A 15,737-nucleotide genomic window follows, 5' to 3' on the forward strand; every position below is an offset into this window, starting at 1 on the left:
AAGCACCGGTCCACCCACATATCAAATTATGAAAGTAACGAACGCGAATCTTATGAGCATGATGAAAACTAACTTGACAGTAATTCCCATGTGTCCTCGGGAGCGCTTTGCTTTATATAAGAGTTTGTCCAGGCTTGTCCTTTGCTACAAAAAGGATTGGGCCACCTTGTTGCACCTTTGTTACACTTGTTACTTGTTACCTGTTACGAATTATCTTATCACAAAACTATCTGTTACCGATAATTTCAGTGCCTGTAGAGAATACCTTGCTGAAAACCACTTGTCATTTCATTCTGCCCCTCGTTGGGTTCGACACTCTTACTTATCGAAAGGACTACGATAGATCCCCTATTCTTGTGGGTCATCACTGAACCACCACGGCTGCGGGGGCAGCGTGGGGCCTGCTATGACTGCTGGCGGCGGCGGTTCTGGGGTTTCCCACCCCAGATCGGTTCTTCTTCGGGAGGTGCTGGCTCGGGTGTCGGCCGGGGACCCTGAGCGGTGGTGGGCGCGTGCATAGGTTGCACTCCTTCATTGGCATTGTTGGGGGCGGCTGGAGATGTTCGCGTGGTGCCGACGATGTTTGGAGTCGGCTCTGTCCAACGGTCGGCATGCGCGGCAGTGGGAATCTGGCAGGCTACATCCTGCTGTGAATCCCGGAAGCGTCGCATCGGACTCGATCTGCTCTAGTTCGTGCTAGCTCCAATACCTGGCGACTGCGGTTTCTCGGTGCTGGCTAGACGGATCTAGCGGGTGGGCATGGATCCGGTGGAAACTCCAGGCCGCCGGCGGCCTCACCAAAGTCAACGCCCCGCGGTGCCGATTACCTTCCTAGAGCCTTTGGTGTGGCTCATGTACCTCTCACCTCCTCCATGAGCGCAGACGAAAGCCTCTGTTCCTCCGCTATGGGCGACGACAGCACCTGGGTGTCATGTTCCTTCCTGAAGGCATTGACCGAGGGCTGCTCATGGTGGTAGAGTTGTTGGTAGTGCGGAGTCGGCGTGAGATGGCCTGTAGGTGGAGCGGCGTGGCATGTACTGTATCGACGACGGTGGGTTTGGGAGGCATGGAGGAGCAAAGTCTCGGCGTCGGATGTGTCTAGATGGACGGGCGCAGGGTGGTGGCGATGTCTAGTATCGTGGTGACATCGACGATAGATGGGCCTGGTAAGATCTTTGCAATGATCACTCCTGAAGATGGGACGATGGAAGTTGACGGCGGCGGATCTTAGAGCGCGTGCATGCGGTGCGCGTTGTGGGATGCCTAGACCGGTTGATATTCTCGGCTTGCCAGGCGGGCAGCTTCTTGAGGCCACTGGATTTGATGACGTCCGTGGATGCGGCCAGGACACATCTTTATACTTGTAGGTGTAGTGACTTTGTTCGTCTTGAAGGTGTCTTTGGATTAATCTTTGTACTTATTTTTATCGGACTTTGATGAATAAATTAATAAAAATTGTTGCATATACCATTTTGATGCAGAGACCGTGATAATCCTTTTTTTTATTTTCTTTTTATATTACACTCCGTGTTACTTGAAGGAAATGAGAGGCCAAGGGCATGATTGCTTTGTTGGAAGTACACCTGGTCGCTCGATTGCTTCTTGGGCGGCGTTTCCGTGCCTTTTTCTAGAACCCTACACATGAGGTTGATGATGGAAGCTACCGGAGGATCTTAAAACTAGCAATTCTGTCGCTGTTGGATATAAAGATACCAACTTTTTTTGTTACACAAACAACATACCAACTTTTTTGCCGTGGCTTTGCCAGCTAGGCGGGCATCTGTAGATTGTTTCTGACGGAAGGCATGGAAAAAATTGTGTGTCCCATGTACTTTCGGCGCCGTCTCCTTTTCTCTTCTTTTTCGCCTGAAAGTCCTGTGTGAAGTATCCTGGAAGTAGAGGGAATGATAACTGCAAAAGAAGGGATCTGCAGCTGCAAAGGAATGATAACTGCCCAACTCTGAAAAGTTCCGGCTCCAAGACCAAGAGACATCAGACTTAGCCAAGGAAAATGCTCAACGGGTATTAGGTTCATGTGAATCTACGTTTTCAAATTTAGCGAGAATCATAATTTTAAGTTTTGAAAATATGTGAAAGAAAAACCCAACACATGTAGGTATCAAGTAAAAACTAACCGAACTTCAAAAAAAAAAAGAGAGTAAAAACTAACAGTGTATTTTTTTTCTTTCAAAAACGAGGATAATCATGCGGTCTTTGCATTATCCAATGCACACAACTAAATTTATCGTACTACAAATTTTGAAATGTAATACGCACGCGTACCTTTTATTATCAACAATATGACTTTATTAACTAAGCAAAGATTTTACATCAATTTGGAGAAAATGAAAAGGAAATGATCAGCAAACAACAATCCTACCCCCGGTCATTCCTTTCCTCTGCTCCCGCGACCTAGGCAAAGTGGCGGCCGATCTATTGCTTCCCTAGCGAGACTACGCCACCCTCTCCCTTTGCACGTCACTCCAACAAGAGGGGGTGCAGGGACCCTAGTGCTTCTGAAAGGACATCTAGCCCCTAATGAGGGTTTTGATGTGAATGGCCCTATGTATAGATGACTAACTATTTTTCGGAGTGCTTGCACAGGATACACACCCTTCAAAATGAAACATAAAGTTGATCGAAGCCCCCCCTCAGATGAAAGAATAAAATAAGTCGCGATGTGAATTTTGAAGGAAATATGCCCTAGAGGCAATAATAAAGTTGTTATTTATATTTCCTTATATCATGATAAATGTTTATTATTCATGCTAGAATTGTATTAACCGGAAACTTAGTACATGTGTGAATGCATAGACAAACAGAGTGTCACTAGTATGCCTCTACTTAACTGGCTCGTTAATCAAAGATGGTTAAGTTTCCTAGCCATAGACATGAGTTGTCATTTGATGAACGGGATCACATGATGTGATTGACTTGACCCATTCCGTTAGCTTAGCACTTGATCGTTTAGTATGTTGCTATTGCTTTCTTCATGACTTATACATGTTCCTATGATTATGAGATTATGCAACTCCCGAATACCGGAGGAACACTTTGTGTGTTATCAAACGTCACAACGTAACTGGGTGTAAATATGCTCTACAGGTGTCTCCGATGGTGTTTGTTGGGTTGGCATAGATCGAGATTAGGATTTGTCACTTCGATTGTCGGAGAGGTATCTCTGGGCCCTCTCGGTAATGCACATCACTATAAGCCTTGCAAGCAATGTGACTAATGAGTTAGTTACGGGATGATGCATTACGGAACGAGTAAAGAGACTTGCCGGTAATGAGATTGAACTAGGTATTGAGATACCGACGATTGAATCTCGGGCAAGTAACATACCGATGACAAAGGGAACAACGTATGTTGTTACGCGGTTTGACCGATAAAGATCTTCATAGAATATGTGGGAGCAATTATGAATATCCAGGTTCCGCTATTGGTTATTGACCGGAGACGTGTGTCGGTCATGTCTACATAGTTCTCGAACCCGTAGGGTCCGCACGCTTAACGTTCGATGACGATCGGTATTTTGAGTTTATGTGTTTTGATGTAGCGAAGGTAGTTTGGAGTCCCGGATGTGATCACGGACATGACGAGGAGTCTCTAAATGGTCGAGACATAAAGATTGATATATTGGACGGCTATATTCAGACACCGGAAGTGTTCCGGGTGGTTTCGGATAAAACCGGAGTGCCGGAGGGTTACCGGAACCCCACGGGGAACTAATGGGCCTAGATGGGCCTTAGTGGAGAGAGAGAGGGGCAACCAGGGCAGGCCGCGCGCCCCCTCCCCCTTGAGTCCGAATTGGACTAGGAGGGGGGTGACGCCCCCCTTTTTCCTTCCCCTCTCCCACTCCTTCCTTCCCCTCCTAGTAGGACTAGGAAAGGAGGAATCCTCCTCCTACCATAGGGCTGGCCGGCCTCCCCCTTGCTCCTTTATATATGGGGGCAGGGGGCACCCTAGAACACACAAGTTGACATTGTTTAGCCGTGTGCGGTGCCCCCTTCACAGATTTCCACCTCGATCATATCGTTGTAGTGCTTAGGCGAAGCCCTGCGTCGGTAACTTCATCAACACTGTCATCACGTCGTCGTGCTGACGAAACTCTCCCTCGACCTCAGCTGGATCTATAGTTTGTGGGACGTCACCGAGCTGAACGTATGTAGATCGCGGAGGTGTCATACTTTCGGTACTAGGATCGGTTGAACCGCGAAGACGTTCGACTACATCAACCGCGTCACTTGACGCTTCCGCTTACGGTCTATGAGGGTACGTGGACTACACTCTCCCGCTCGTTGCTATGAATCACATAGATCTTGCGTGATCGTAGGATATTTTTTGAAATTACTGCGTTCCCCAACAGTGGTATCAGAGCCAGGTTTATGCGTAGATGTTATATGCACGAGTAGAACACAAATGAGTTGTGGGCGATAATAGTCATACTGCTTACCAGCATGTCATACTTTGATTCGGCGGTATTGTTGGATGAAGTGGCCCGGACCGACATTACGCGTACGCTTACGCGAGACTGGTTCTACCGACATGCTTTGCACACAGGTGGCTGGCGGGTGACAGTTTCTCCAACTTTAGTTGAATCGAGTGTGGCTACGCCCGGTCCTTGTTGAAGGTTAAAACAGCACACTTGACGAAAAATCGTTGTGGTTTTGATGCGTAGGTAAGAACGGTTCTTGCTCAGCCTATAGCAGCCACGTAAAACTTGCAACAACAAAGTAGAGGACGTCTAACTTGTTTTGCAGGGCATGTTGTGATGTGATATGGTCAAGACATGATGCTAAATTTTATTGTATGAGATGATCATGTTTTGTAACGGAATTATCGGCAACTGGCAGGAGCCATATGGTTGTCGCTTTATTGTATGCAATGCAATCGCCTTGTAATTGTTTTTACTTTATCACTAAGCGGTAGCGATAGTCGTAGAAACAATAGTTGGCGAGACGACAACGATGCTACGATGGAGATCAAGGTGTCAAGCCGGTGACGATGGTGATCATGACGGTGCTTTGGAGATGGAGATCAAAGGCACAAGATGATGATGGCCATATCATATAACTTATATTGATTGGATGTGATGTTTATCTTTTATGCATGTTATTTTGCTTTGATTGACGGTATCATTATAAGATGATCTCTCACTAAATTTCAAGGTACAAGTGTTCTCCCTGAGTATGCACCGTTGCGAAAGTTCGTTGTGCCGAGACACCACGTGATGATCGAGTGTGATAAGCTCTACGTTCACATACAACGGGTGCAAGCCAGTTTTGCACACGCAGAATACTCGGGTTAAACTTGACGAGCCTAGCATATGCAGATATGGCCTCGGAACATTGAGACCGAAAGGTCGAGCGTGAATCACATAGTAGATATGATCAACATAGTGATGTTCACCATTGAAAACTACTCAATCTCACATGATGATCGGACATGGTTTAGTTGATTTGGATCACGTGATCACTTAGATGATTAGAGGGATGTCTATCTAAGTGGGAGTTCTTAAGTAATGTGATTAATTGAACTTTAATTTACCATGAACTTAGTACCTCATAGTATTTTGCATGTCTATGTTGTTGTAGATCAATGGCCCGTGCTACTGTTCCTTTGAATTTTAATGCGTTCCTTGAGAAAGCTAAGTTGAGAGATGATGGTAGCAATTATACGGACTGGGTCCGTAACTTGAGGATTATCCTCATTGCTGCAGAGAAGAATTACGTCCTGGAAGCACCGCTAGGTGCAAGACCCGCTGCAGGAGCAACACCGGACGTTGTGAACGTCTGGCAGAGCAAAGCTGCTGACTACTCGATAGTTCAGTGTGCCATGCTTTACGGCTTAGAACCGGGAGTTGAAGTTAATATTTCAAGCAAATGCCCGGATTGAGAGATATGAAGTCTCCAATAAGTTCTACAACTGCAAGATGGAGGAGAATAGTTCTGTCAGTGAGCATATACTCAAAATGTCTGGGTATAACAATCACTTGATTCAACTGGGAGTTAATCTTCCTGATGATAGTGTCATTGACAGAATTCTTCAATCACTACCACCAAGCTACAAGAGCTTCATGATGAACTATAATATGCAAGGGATGAACAAGACAATTCCCGAGCTCTTCGCAATGCTAAAGGCTGTGGAGGTAGAAATCAAGAAGGAGCATCAAGTGTTGATGGTCAACAAGACCACCAGTTTCAAGAAAAAAGGGTAAAGGGAAGAAGGGGAACTTCAAGAAGAATGACAAGCAAGTTGTTGCTCAAGTGAAGAAGCCCAAGTCTGGACCTAAGCCTGAGACTGAGTGCTTCTACTGCAAAGGGACTGGTCACTGGAAGCGGAACTGCCCCAAGTATTTGGCGGATAAGAAGGATGGCAAGGTGAACAAAGGTATATATGATATACATGTTATTGATGTGTACCTTACTAATACTCGCAGTAGTACCTGGGTATTTGATACTGGTTCTGTTGCTAACATTTGCAACTCGAAACAGGGACTACGGATTAAGCGAAGATTGGCTAAGGACGAGGTGACGATGCGCGTGGGAAATGGTTCCAAAGTCGATGTGATCGCGGCCGGCACGCTACATCTACATCTACCTTTGGGATTAGTTTTAGACCTGAATAATTGTTATTTGGTGCTAGCGTTAAGCATGAACATTATATCTGGATATTGTTTGATGCGAGACGGTTATTCATTTAAATCCGAGAATAATGGTTGTTCTATTTATATGAGTAATATCTTTTATGGTCATGCACCCTTGAAGAGTGGTCTATTTTTGTTGAATCTCGATAGTAGTGACACACATATTCATAATATTGAAGCCAAAAGATGCAGAGTTGATAATGATAGTGCAACTTATTTGTGGCACTGCCGTTTGGGTCATATTGGTGTAAAGCGCATGAAGAAACTCCATTCTGATGGACTTTTGGAATCACTTGATTATGAATCACTTGGTACTTGTGAACCATGCCTCATGGGAAAGATGACTAAAAATCCGTTCTCCGGAACAATGGAGCGAGTAACAGAGTTGTTGGAAATCATACATACTGATGTATGTGGTCCGATGAATATTGAGGCTTGCGGCGGGTATCGTTATTTTCTCACCTTCACAGATGATTTGAGAAGATATGGGTATATCTACTTGATGAAACATAAGTCTGAAACATTTGAAAAGTTCAAAGAATTTCAGAGTGAAGTGGAAAATTATCATAACAAGAAAATAAAGTTTCTACGATCTGATCGTGGAGGAGAATATTTGGGTTATGAGTTTGGTCTTCATTTGAAACAATACGGAATAGTTTTGCAACTCACGCCACCCGGAACACCACAACGTAATGGTGTGTCCGAACGTCGTAACCGCACTTTATTAGATTTGGTGCGATCTATGATGTCTCTTACTGATTTACCGCTATCGTTTTGGGGTTATTCTTTAGAGACGGCTGCATTCACGTTAAATAGGGCATCATCTAAATCCGTTGAGACGACACCTTATGAACTGTGGTTTGGCAAGAAACCCAAGTTGTTGTTTCTTAAAGTTTGGGGCTGCGATGCTTATGTGAAAAAGCTTCAACCTGATAAGCTGGAACCCAAATCGGAGAAATGTGTCTTCATAGGATACCCAAAGGAGACTGTTGGGTACATCTTATATCACAGATCCGAAGGCAAGACATTCATTGCTAAGAATGGATCCTTTCTGGAGAAGGAGTTTCTCTCGAAAGAAGTGAGTGGGAGGAAAGTAGAACTTGATGAGGTAACTATACCTGCTCCCTTATTGGAAAGTAGTTCATCGCAGAAATCAGTTCCTGTGATCCCTACACCTATTAGTGAGGAAGCTAATGATAATGATCATGAAACTTTAGATCAAGTTACTACCGAACCTCGTAGGTCAACCAGAGTAAGATCCGCACCAGAGTGGTACGGTAATCCTGTTCCGGAGGTCATGTTAGTTGACCATGACGAACCTACGAACTATGAGGAAGCGATGATGAGCCCAAATTCCGCGAAATGGCTTGAGGCCATGAAATCTGAGATGGGATCCATGTATGAGAACAAAGTGTGTGGACTTTGGTTGACTTGCCCAATGATCGGCAAGCCATAGAGAATAAATGGATCTTCAAGAAGAATACTGACGCTGACGGTAATGTTACTGACTACAAAGCTCGACTTGTTGCGAAAGGTTTTCGACAAGTTCAAGGAGTTGACTACGATGAGACCTTCTCACCCGTAGCGATGCTTAAGTCTGTCCGAATCATGTTAGCAATTGCTTCATTTTATGATTATGAAATTTGGCAAATGGATGTAAAGACTGCATTCCTGAATGGATTTCTGGAAGAAGAGTTGTATATGAAGCAACCCGAAGGTTTTATCGATCCAAAGGATGCTAACAAAGTGTGCAAGCTCCAGCGATCCATTTATGGACTGGTGCAAGCATCTCGGAGTTGGAATAAATGCTTTGATAGTGTGATCAAAGCATATGGTTTTATACAGACGTTTGGAGAAGCCTGTATTTACAAGAAAGTGAGTGGGAGCTCTGTAGCATTTCTAATATTATATGTGGATGACATATTGTTGATTGGAAATGATATAGAATTTCTGGATAGCATAAAAGGATACTTGAACAAGACTTTTTCAGTGAAATACCTCGGTGAAGCTGCTTATATATTGGGCATCAAGATCTATAGAGATAGATCAAGACGCTTAATTGGACTTTCACAAAGCACATACCTTGATAAAGTTTTGAAGAAGTTCAAAATGGATCAAGCAAAGAAAGGGTTCTTGCCTGTGTTACAAGGTGTGAAGTTGAGTCGGACTCAATGCCCGACCACTGCAGAAGATAGAGAGAAAATGAAAGTTGTTCCCTATGCTTCAACCATAGGCTCTATCATGTATGCAATGCTGTGTACCAGACCTGATGTGTGCCTTGCTATTAGTTTAGCAGGGAGGTACCAAAGTAATCCAGGAGTGGATCACTGGACAGCGGTCAAGAACATCCTGAAATACCTGAAAAGGACTAAGGATATGTTTCTCGTTTATGGAGGTGACAAAGAGCTCGTCGTAAATGGTTACGTCGATGCAAGCTTTGAAACTGATCTGGATGACTCTAAGTCACAAACCAGATACGTATTTATATTGAACGGTGGAGCTGTCAGTTGGTGCAGTTCTAAGCAAAGCCTCCTGGCGGGATCTACGTGTGAAGCGGAGTACATAGCTGCTTCGGAAGCAGCAAATGAAGGAGTCTGGATGAAGGAGTTCATATCTGATCTAGGTGTCATACCTAGTGCATTGGGTCCAATGAAAATCTTTTGTGACAATACTGGTGCAATTGCCTTGGCAAAGGAATCCAGATTTCACAACAGAACCAAGCACATCAAGAGACGCTTCAATTCCATCCGCGGTCAAGTCAAGGAGGGAGACATAGAGATTTGCAAGATACATACGGATCTGAATGTTGCAGACCCGTTGACTAAGCCTCTCTCACGAGCAAAACATGATCAACACCAAGACTCCATGGGTGTTAGAATCATTACTGTGTAATCTAGATTATTGACTCTAGTGCAAGTGGGAGACTGAAGGAAATATGCCCTAGAGGCAATAATAAAGTTGTTATTTATATTTCCTTATATCATGGTAAATGTTTATTATTCATGCTAGAATTGTATTAATCGGAAACTTAGTACATGTGTGAATACATAGAAAAACAGAGTGTCACTAGTATGCCTCTACTTAACTAGCTCGTTAATCAAAGATGGTTAAGTTTCCTAGCCATAGACATGAGTTGTCATTTGATAAACGGGATCACATCATTAGAGAATGATGTGATTGACTTGACCCATTCTGTTAGCTTAGCACTCGATCGTTTAGTATGTTGATATTGCTTTCTTCATGACTTATACATGTTCCTATGACTATGAGATTATGCAACTCCCGAATACCGGAGGAACACTTTGTGTGCTACCAAACGTCACAACGTAACTTGGTGATTATAAAGATGCTCTACAGGTGTCTCCGATGGTGTTTGTTGGGTTGGCATAGATCGAGATTAGGATTTGTCACTCCGATTATCGGAGAGGTGTCTCTGGGCCCTCTCGGTAATGCACATCACTATAAGCCTTGCAAGCAATGTGACTAATGAGTTAGTTACGGGATGATGCATTACGGAACGAGTAAAGAGACTTGCCGGTAACGAGATTGAACTAGGTATTGAGATACCGACGATCGAATCTCGGGCAAGTAACATACCGATGACAAAGGGAACAACGTATGTTGTTATGCGGTTGGACCGATAAAGATCTTCATAGAATATGTGGGCGCCAATATGAGCATCCAGGTTCTGCTATTGGTTATTGACCGGAGACGTGTCTCGGTCATGTCTACATAGTTCTCGAACCCGTAGGGTCCGCACGCTTAACGTTCGATGACGATCGGTATTATGAGTTTATATGTTTTGATGTAGAGAAGGTAGTTCGGAGTCCCAGATGTGATCACGGACATGACGAGGAGTCTCTAAATGGCCGAGACATAAAGATTGATATATTGGACGGCTATATTCGGACACCGGAAGTGTTCCGGGTGGTTTCGGGTAAAACCAGAGTGCCGGAGGGTTACCGGAACCCCCCCGGGGAACTAATGGGCCTAGATGGGCCTTAGTGGAGAGAGAGAGGGGCAGCCAGGGCACGCCGCGCGCCCCTCCCCCTTGAGTCTGAATTGGACTAGGGGGGGGGGGCGGCGCCCCCCTTTTTCTTTCCCCTCTCCCACTCCTTCCTCCCCCTCCTAGTAGGACTAGCAAGGAGGAATCCTACTCCTACTAGGAGGAGGATTCCTCCCCTCCGTGGCACGCCATAGGGCCGGCCGGCCTCCCCCCTTGCTCCTTTATATACGGGGGTAGGGGGGCACCCTAGAACACACAAGTTGACATTGTTTAGCCGTGTGCGGTGCCCCCCTCCACAGTTTTCCACCTCAATCATATCGTTGTAGTGCTTAGGTGAAGCCCTGCGTCTGTAACTTCATCAACACCGTCATCACGTTGTCGTGCTGACGAAACTCTCTCTCGACCTCAGCTAGATCTAGAGTTCGTGGGACGTCACCGAGCTGAACGTGTGCAGATCGCGGAGGTGCCGTACTTTCGGTACTAGGATTGGTTGAATCGCGAAGACGTTCAACTACATCAACCGCGTCACTTGACGCTTCCGCTTACGGTCTACGAGGGTACGTGGACTACACTCTCCCGCTCGTTGCTATGCATCACATAGATCTTGCGTGATCGTAGGATTTTTTTTGAAATTACTGCGTTCCCCAACAAATTTTCTACCGGTGATCTCTCGTTTTGAGCCATAGGCATACCAAATTATTAAGAGGGGATACACCATTTATCAAACTGCGGGAATTGATGAACCAACTCAAAGCCAAAACCACCCACACCCTATGCGAGAGAAAGCCCCTTAAATATGCTCATCACCTTACTCTATGGCGAGCGTCGGAGGTGCCTTAGACACTCCGAGCGGCCTTTGAGCCTACATGTTTGTTTCTGTCCCCGTGTCGGACACTCCAAAATGTCTCAGAGCCTCTGGCCTCTCGACCCTCCAAGTGACCTCCGGGGTACATTTGACCAAAAACATAACTCTCTATTTTCACTCGGACGTACATTAGAACCGGGTCGGAACCTTCGAAAGTCCGACCCTTCTAAGTGTTTCGGAGCCTCCGAGCTTTCTAGGTAGTGGCATAACGTGCAGATTTAAGCAAGGCCTGTATATAGGCTCCTTCTGTTGGGGAACGTAGCAATAATTCAAAATTTTCCCACGTGTCACCAAGACCAATCTGGGAGATGCTAGCAACGAGAGAGAGGGAGTGCATCTTCATACCCTTGAATATCGCTAAGCGGAAGCGTTACAAGAACGCGGTTGATGGAGTCGTACTCGCGGCGATTCAAATCGTGGAAGATCTGATCTAGCGCCGAACGGACGGCGCCTCCGCGTTCAACACACGTACAGCCCGGGGACGTCTCCTCCTTCTTGATCCAGCAAGGGGAGAGGAGAAGTTGAGGGAGAACTCCAGCAGCATGACGGCGTGGTGGCAATGGAGCTCGTGGTTCTCCGGCAGAGCTTCGCTAAGCACTACGGAGGAGGAGGAGGAGTATGAGGAGGTGAAAGGGCATGTAGCCCCTAAGTGTGGTTTTGGTAATTGAATGACAATCTCTATGGACTAATGTTTTCAGTGAGATATATTTGAAGGTTTTGTCCATAGATGGTGCCTCAAGGATATTGGATGGAATCAAGGATGAAGTCCATATATATGAAGATAATGCCTCAAGGATATTGGATGGAATCAAGGATGAAGTCCATATAGATGAAGTTATATTTGCTCTAAGCTTTGGTATTAAATGACAATTCCTATGGAGCATCAAGTGCATTGGATCTTATATGAAGATATGTTCCATAGTGATGCTTGAAGTTCTTTGGGTTGTTATGTGAAGATTGCCATCAAAGCATCCGAAGAAGTCCTCATGGTATCCCTCTCTGGATACCCCATGCACACGGGCTTATACCGTGCGCACGGGGTCGAGTGTCAACTCTCTGGATACCCCATGCTCACGGGGCCTAGGTGTTGGCTCTCGAGATTCCATATCCAGCGAGGTTTCAAGTTGGTCTTCTGAGGATCAAGGCTTGAGAGAATAATCAAAGAGAAGAATTTGAGTTATGGTTTCAAGACAAGATCATGGTGAGCTCATGTGTTGGGTTTCGGTTGATCAAGCCTTGAAGCAAGCAACTAGAGTGAAGAATTCATTATGCCTCTCAAGACAAGATCATGTTGATCAAGTCTTGAAGCAAGCAACTAGAGTGACGAATTCATTATGCCTCTCAAGAGTTTGGGATGGAGTTTTTAGAAGGGCAAGTGGTGACCAAGATGATATTCATAGTGGAACTTGATATGGTCATGAAAGAGTCTTTGGTGATATTGTCTTGAAGCAATGAAGTGAAATGAAGAGTTCATTGTGGCTTTCAAGAAACCAAGATGGAGCTTGAAGTAAAGATGTTGGTTGACCAAGATGAAGCTCGAAGAGTATATCTAAGTGGTCAACTCACAAAGCACAAACAATGTACCACGTGAGATCAAGTGATCTAGTGGTATGGTAAGTAATTGTGAATTGTGCTTTGTTACCTAACCCATGCTATATGTTTGTTATGTTGTGACGCCCCCGTTTTGACCGTACACTAATCATGCACGCAAATGTGTACGATCAAGATCAGGGACTCACGGGAAGATATCACAACACAACTCTACAACATAAATAAGTCATACAAGCATCATAATACAAGCCAGGGGCCTTGAGGGCTCGAATACAATTGCTCGATCATAGATGAGTCAGCGGAAGCAACAATATCTGAGTACAGACATAAATTAAACAAGTTTGCCTTAAGAAGGCTAGCACAAAAGTAGCAACGATCAAAAAGGCAAGGCCTCCTGCCTGGGACCTCCTAACTACTCCTCGAAGCCGAACTCCATGTAGAATCATCCTCGGGATCTCTAGCTCCTGGACTCCAGCATCTGGTTGCGACAATCCGGTATAGAAAGGGGAAAAGAGGGAGAAAAGCAACCGTGAGTACTCATCCAAAGTACTCGCAAGCAAGGAGCTACACTACATATGCATGGGTATATGTGTAAAGGGTCATATCGGTGGACTGAACTGCAGAATGCCAGAATAAGAGGGGGATAGCTAGTCCTGTCGAAGACTACGCTTCTGGCCATCTCCATCTTGCAGCATGTAGAAGAGAGTAGATTGAAGTCCTCCAAGTAGCATCGCATAGCATAATCCTACCCGGCGATCCCCTCCTCGCCGCCCTGTTAGAGAGCGATCACCGGGTTGTATCTGGCACTTGGAAGGGTGTATTTTATTCAGTATCCAGTTCTAGTTGTCATAAGTCAAGGTACAACTCCGGGTCGTCCTTTTACCGAGGGACACGGCTATTCGAATAGATAAACTTCCCTGCAGGGGTGCACCACATAACCCAACACGCTCGATCCCATTTGGCCGGACACACTTTTCTGGGTCATGCCCGGCCTCGTAAGATCAACACGTCGCAGCCCCACCTAGGCTCAACAGAGAGGTCAGCACGCCGGTCTAACCCTATGCGCGCAGGGGTCTGGGCCCATCGCCCTATGCACACCTGCACGTTGCGTACGCGGCCGGAAGCAGACCTAGCCCCCTTAATACAAGCGCGAGCTTACGGTCCAATGCGGCGCGCGCCACTCAGTCGTTGACGTCAAAAAGAGCTTCGGCTGATACCACGACGCCGGGATACCCATAACTACTCCCGCGTAGATGGTTAGTGCGTATAGACCAAATGGCCAGACTCAGATCAAATACCAAGATCTCGTTAAGCGTGTTAAGTATCCGCGAACGCCGACCAGGGCCAGGCCCACCTCTCACCTAGGTGGTCTCAACCTGCCCTGTCGCTCCGCCACAAAGTAACAGTCGAGGGCCGTCAGGAACCCAGGCCCACCGCTACCGGGGTGGAGCCACCTGTCCTTTCAGCCCCCTCATCAGATTCACTTGCGGGTACTCAACGAGCCGACCCGACTTTAGTCACCACATGTGCCATGTATATAATGTATATAGTATATACCCGTGATCACCTCCCGAAGTGATCACGGCCCAGTAGTATAGCATGGCAGACGGACAAGAGTGTAGGGCCACTGATGGAACACTAGCATCCTATACTAAGCAGTAGGATAGCAGGTAAGGGTAACAACTGTAGCAACAATGACAGGCTATGCATCAGGATAGGATTAACGGAAAGCAGTAACATGCTACACTACTCTAATGCAAGCAGTATAGAGAAGAATAGGCGATATCTGGTGATCAAGGGGGGGGGCTTGCCTGGTTGCTCAGACAAGAAGGAGGGGTCGTCGGTGACGTAGTCGACCACAGGGGCATCAGCATTGTCACGGGGTCTACCGAAGAGAAGAGGGGGGAGAAACAGTAAATACATAGCAAGCAAGTGCATAACAGGACAACAGGCAGAGCTAGACGTGTTCTAACACGGTATGAGGTGATACCGGTGAAGGGGGGAAACATCCGGGAAAGTATCTCCGGTGTTTCACGTTTTCGGACAGATGAACCGGAGGTGAAATGTTGCAGGTTCACTATGCTAGGGACGCGTGGGGAACAAACGGGCCGCATATTCGGATTCGTCTCGTCGTTCTGAGCAACTTTCATGTAGAAAGTATTTTCATCCGAGTTACGGATTATTTTATATGATTTTCTAAAGTTTTAGCAATATTCTGAAATTATTATTACTTCGAAATTAATTGGAAAAATGCTATGCGCACCCAGCACAGGGTACACAGAAGTGTACCCAGGGGATGACAAATGGGCCAAGGGGGACCCAGTTGACCAGTCAAGGTTTGACTGGTCAACAGGTGGTGGGCCCCCCCTGTCATTGAGACATCTAACTAATTACAGACTAGTTAGGCTAACTAAGTAATTAGTTTAGTTAAACTATTTTAATTAAGTTAATTAATTAATTAATTTTTATATTATTATTCATTTATTTTATTTTATTTTTTTAGAAAAAGGGGCGTGGGGCCCCTGGGTCAGTGGCCCAGGGGGCCAAAACAGGCGGCAGTGTAGCGGGCGTGTGCGGGGCGAAGCCCGCCCGGGCACAGGGAATGGCCGCGGGGCGAGGGCGGTCCCCGACGGGGTGCAGGACGGCGGCGAGCCCGGCGGCTGCGG

The sequence above is a fragment of the Aegilops tauschii genome, chromosome 5 (genome assembly GCF_002575655.3).
Source record: "Aegilops tauschii subsp. strangulata cultivar AL8/78 chromosome 5, Aet v6.0, whole genome shotgun sequence".
Taxonomy (NCBI): Eukaryota; Viridiplantae; Streptophyta; class Magnoliopsida; order Poales; family Poaceae; genus Aegilops; species Aegilops tauschii.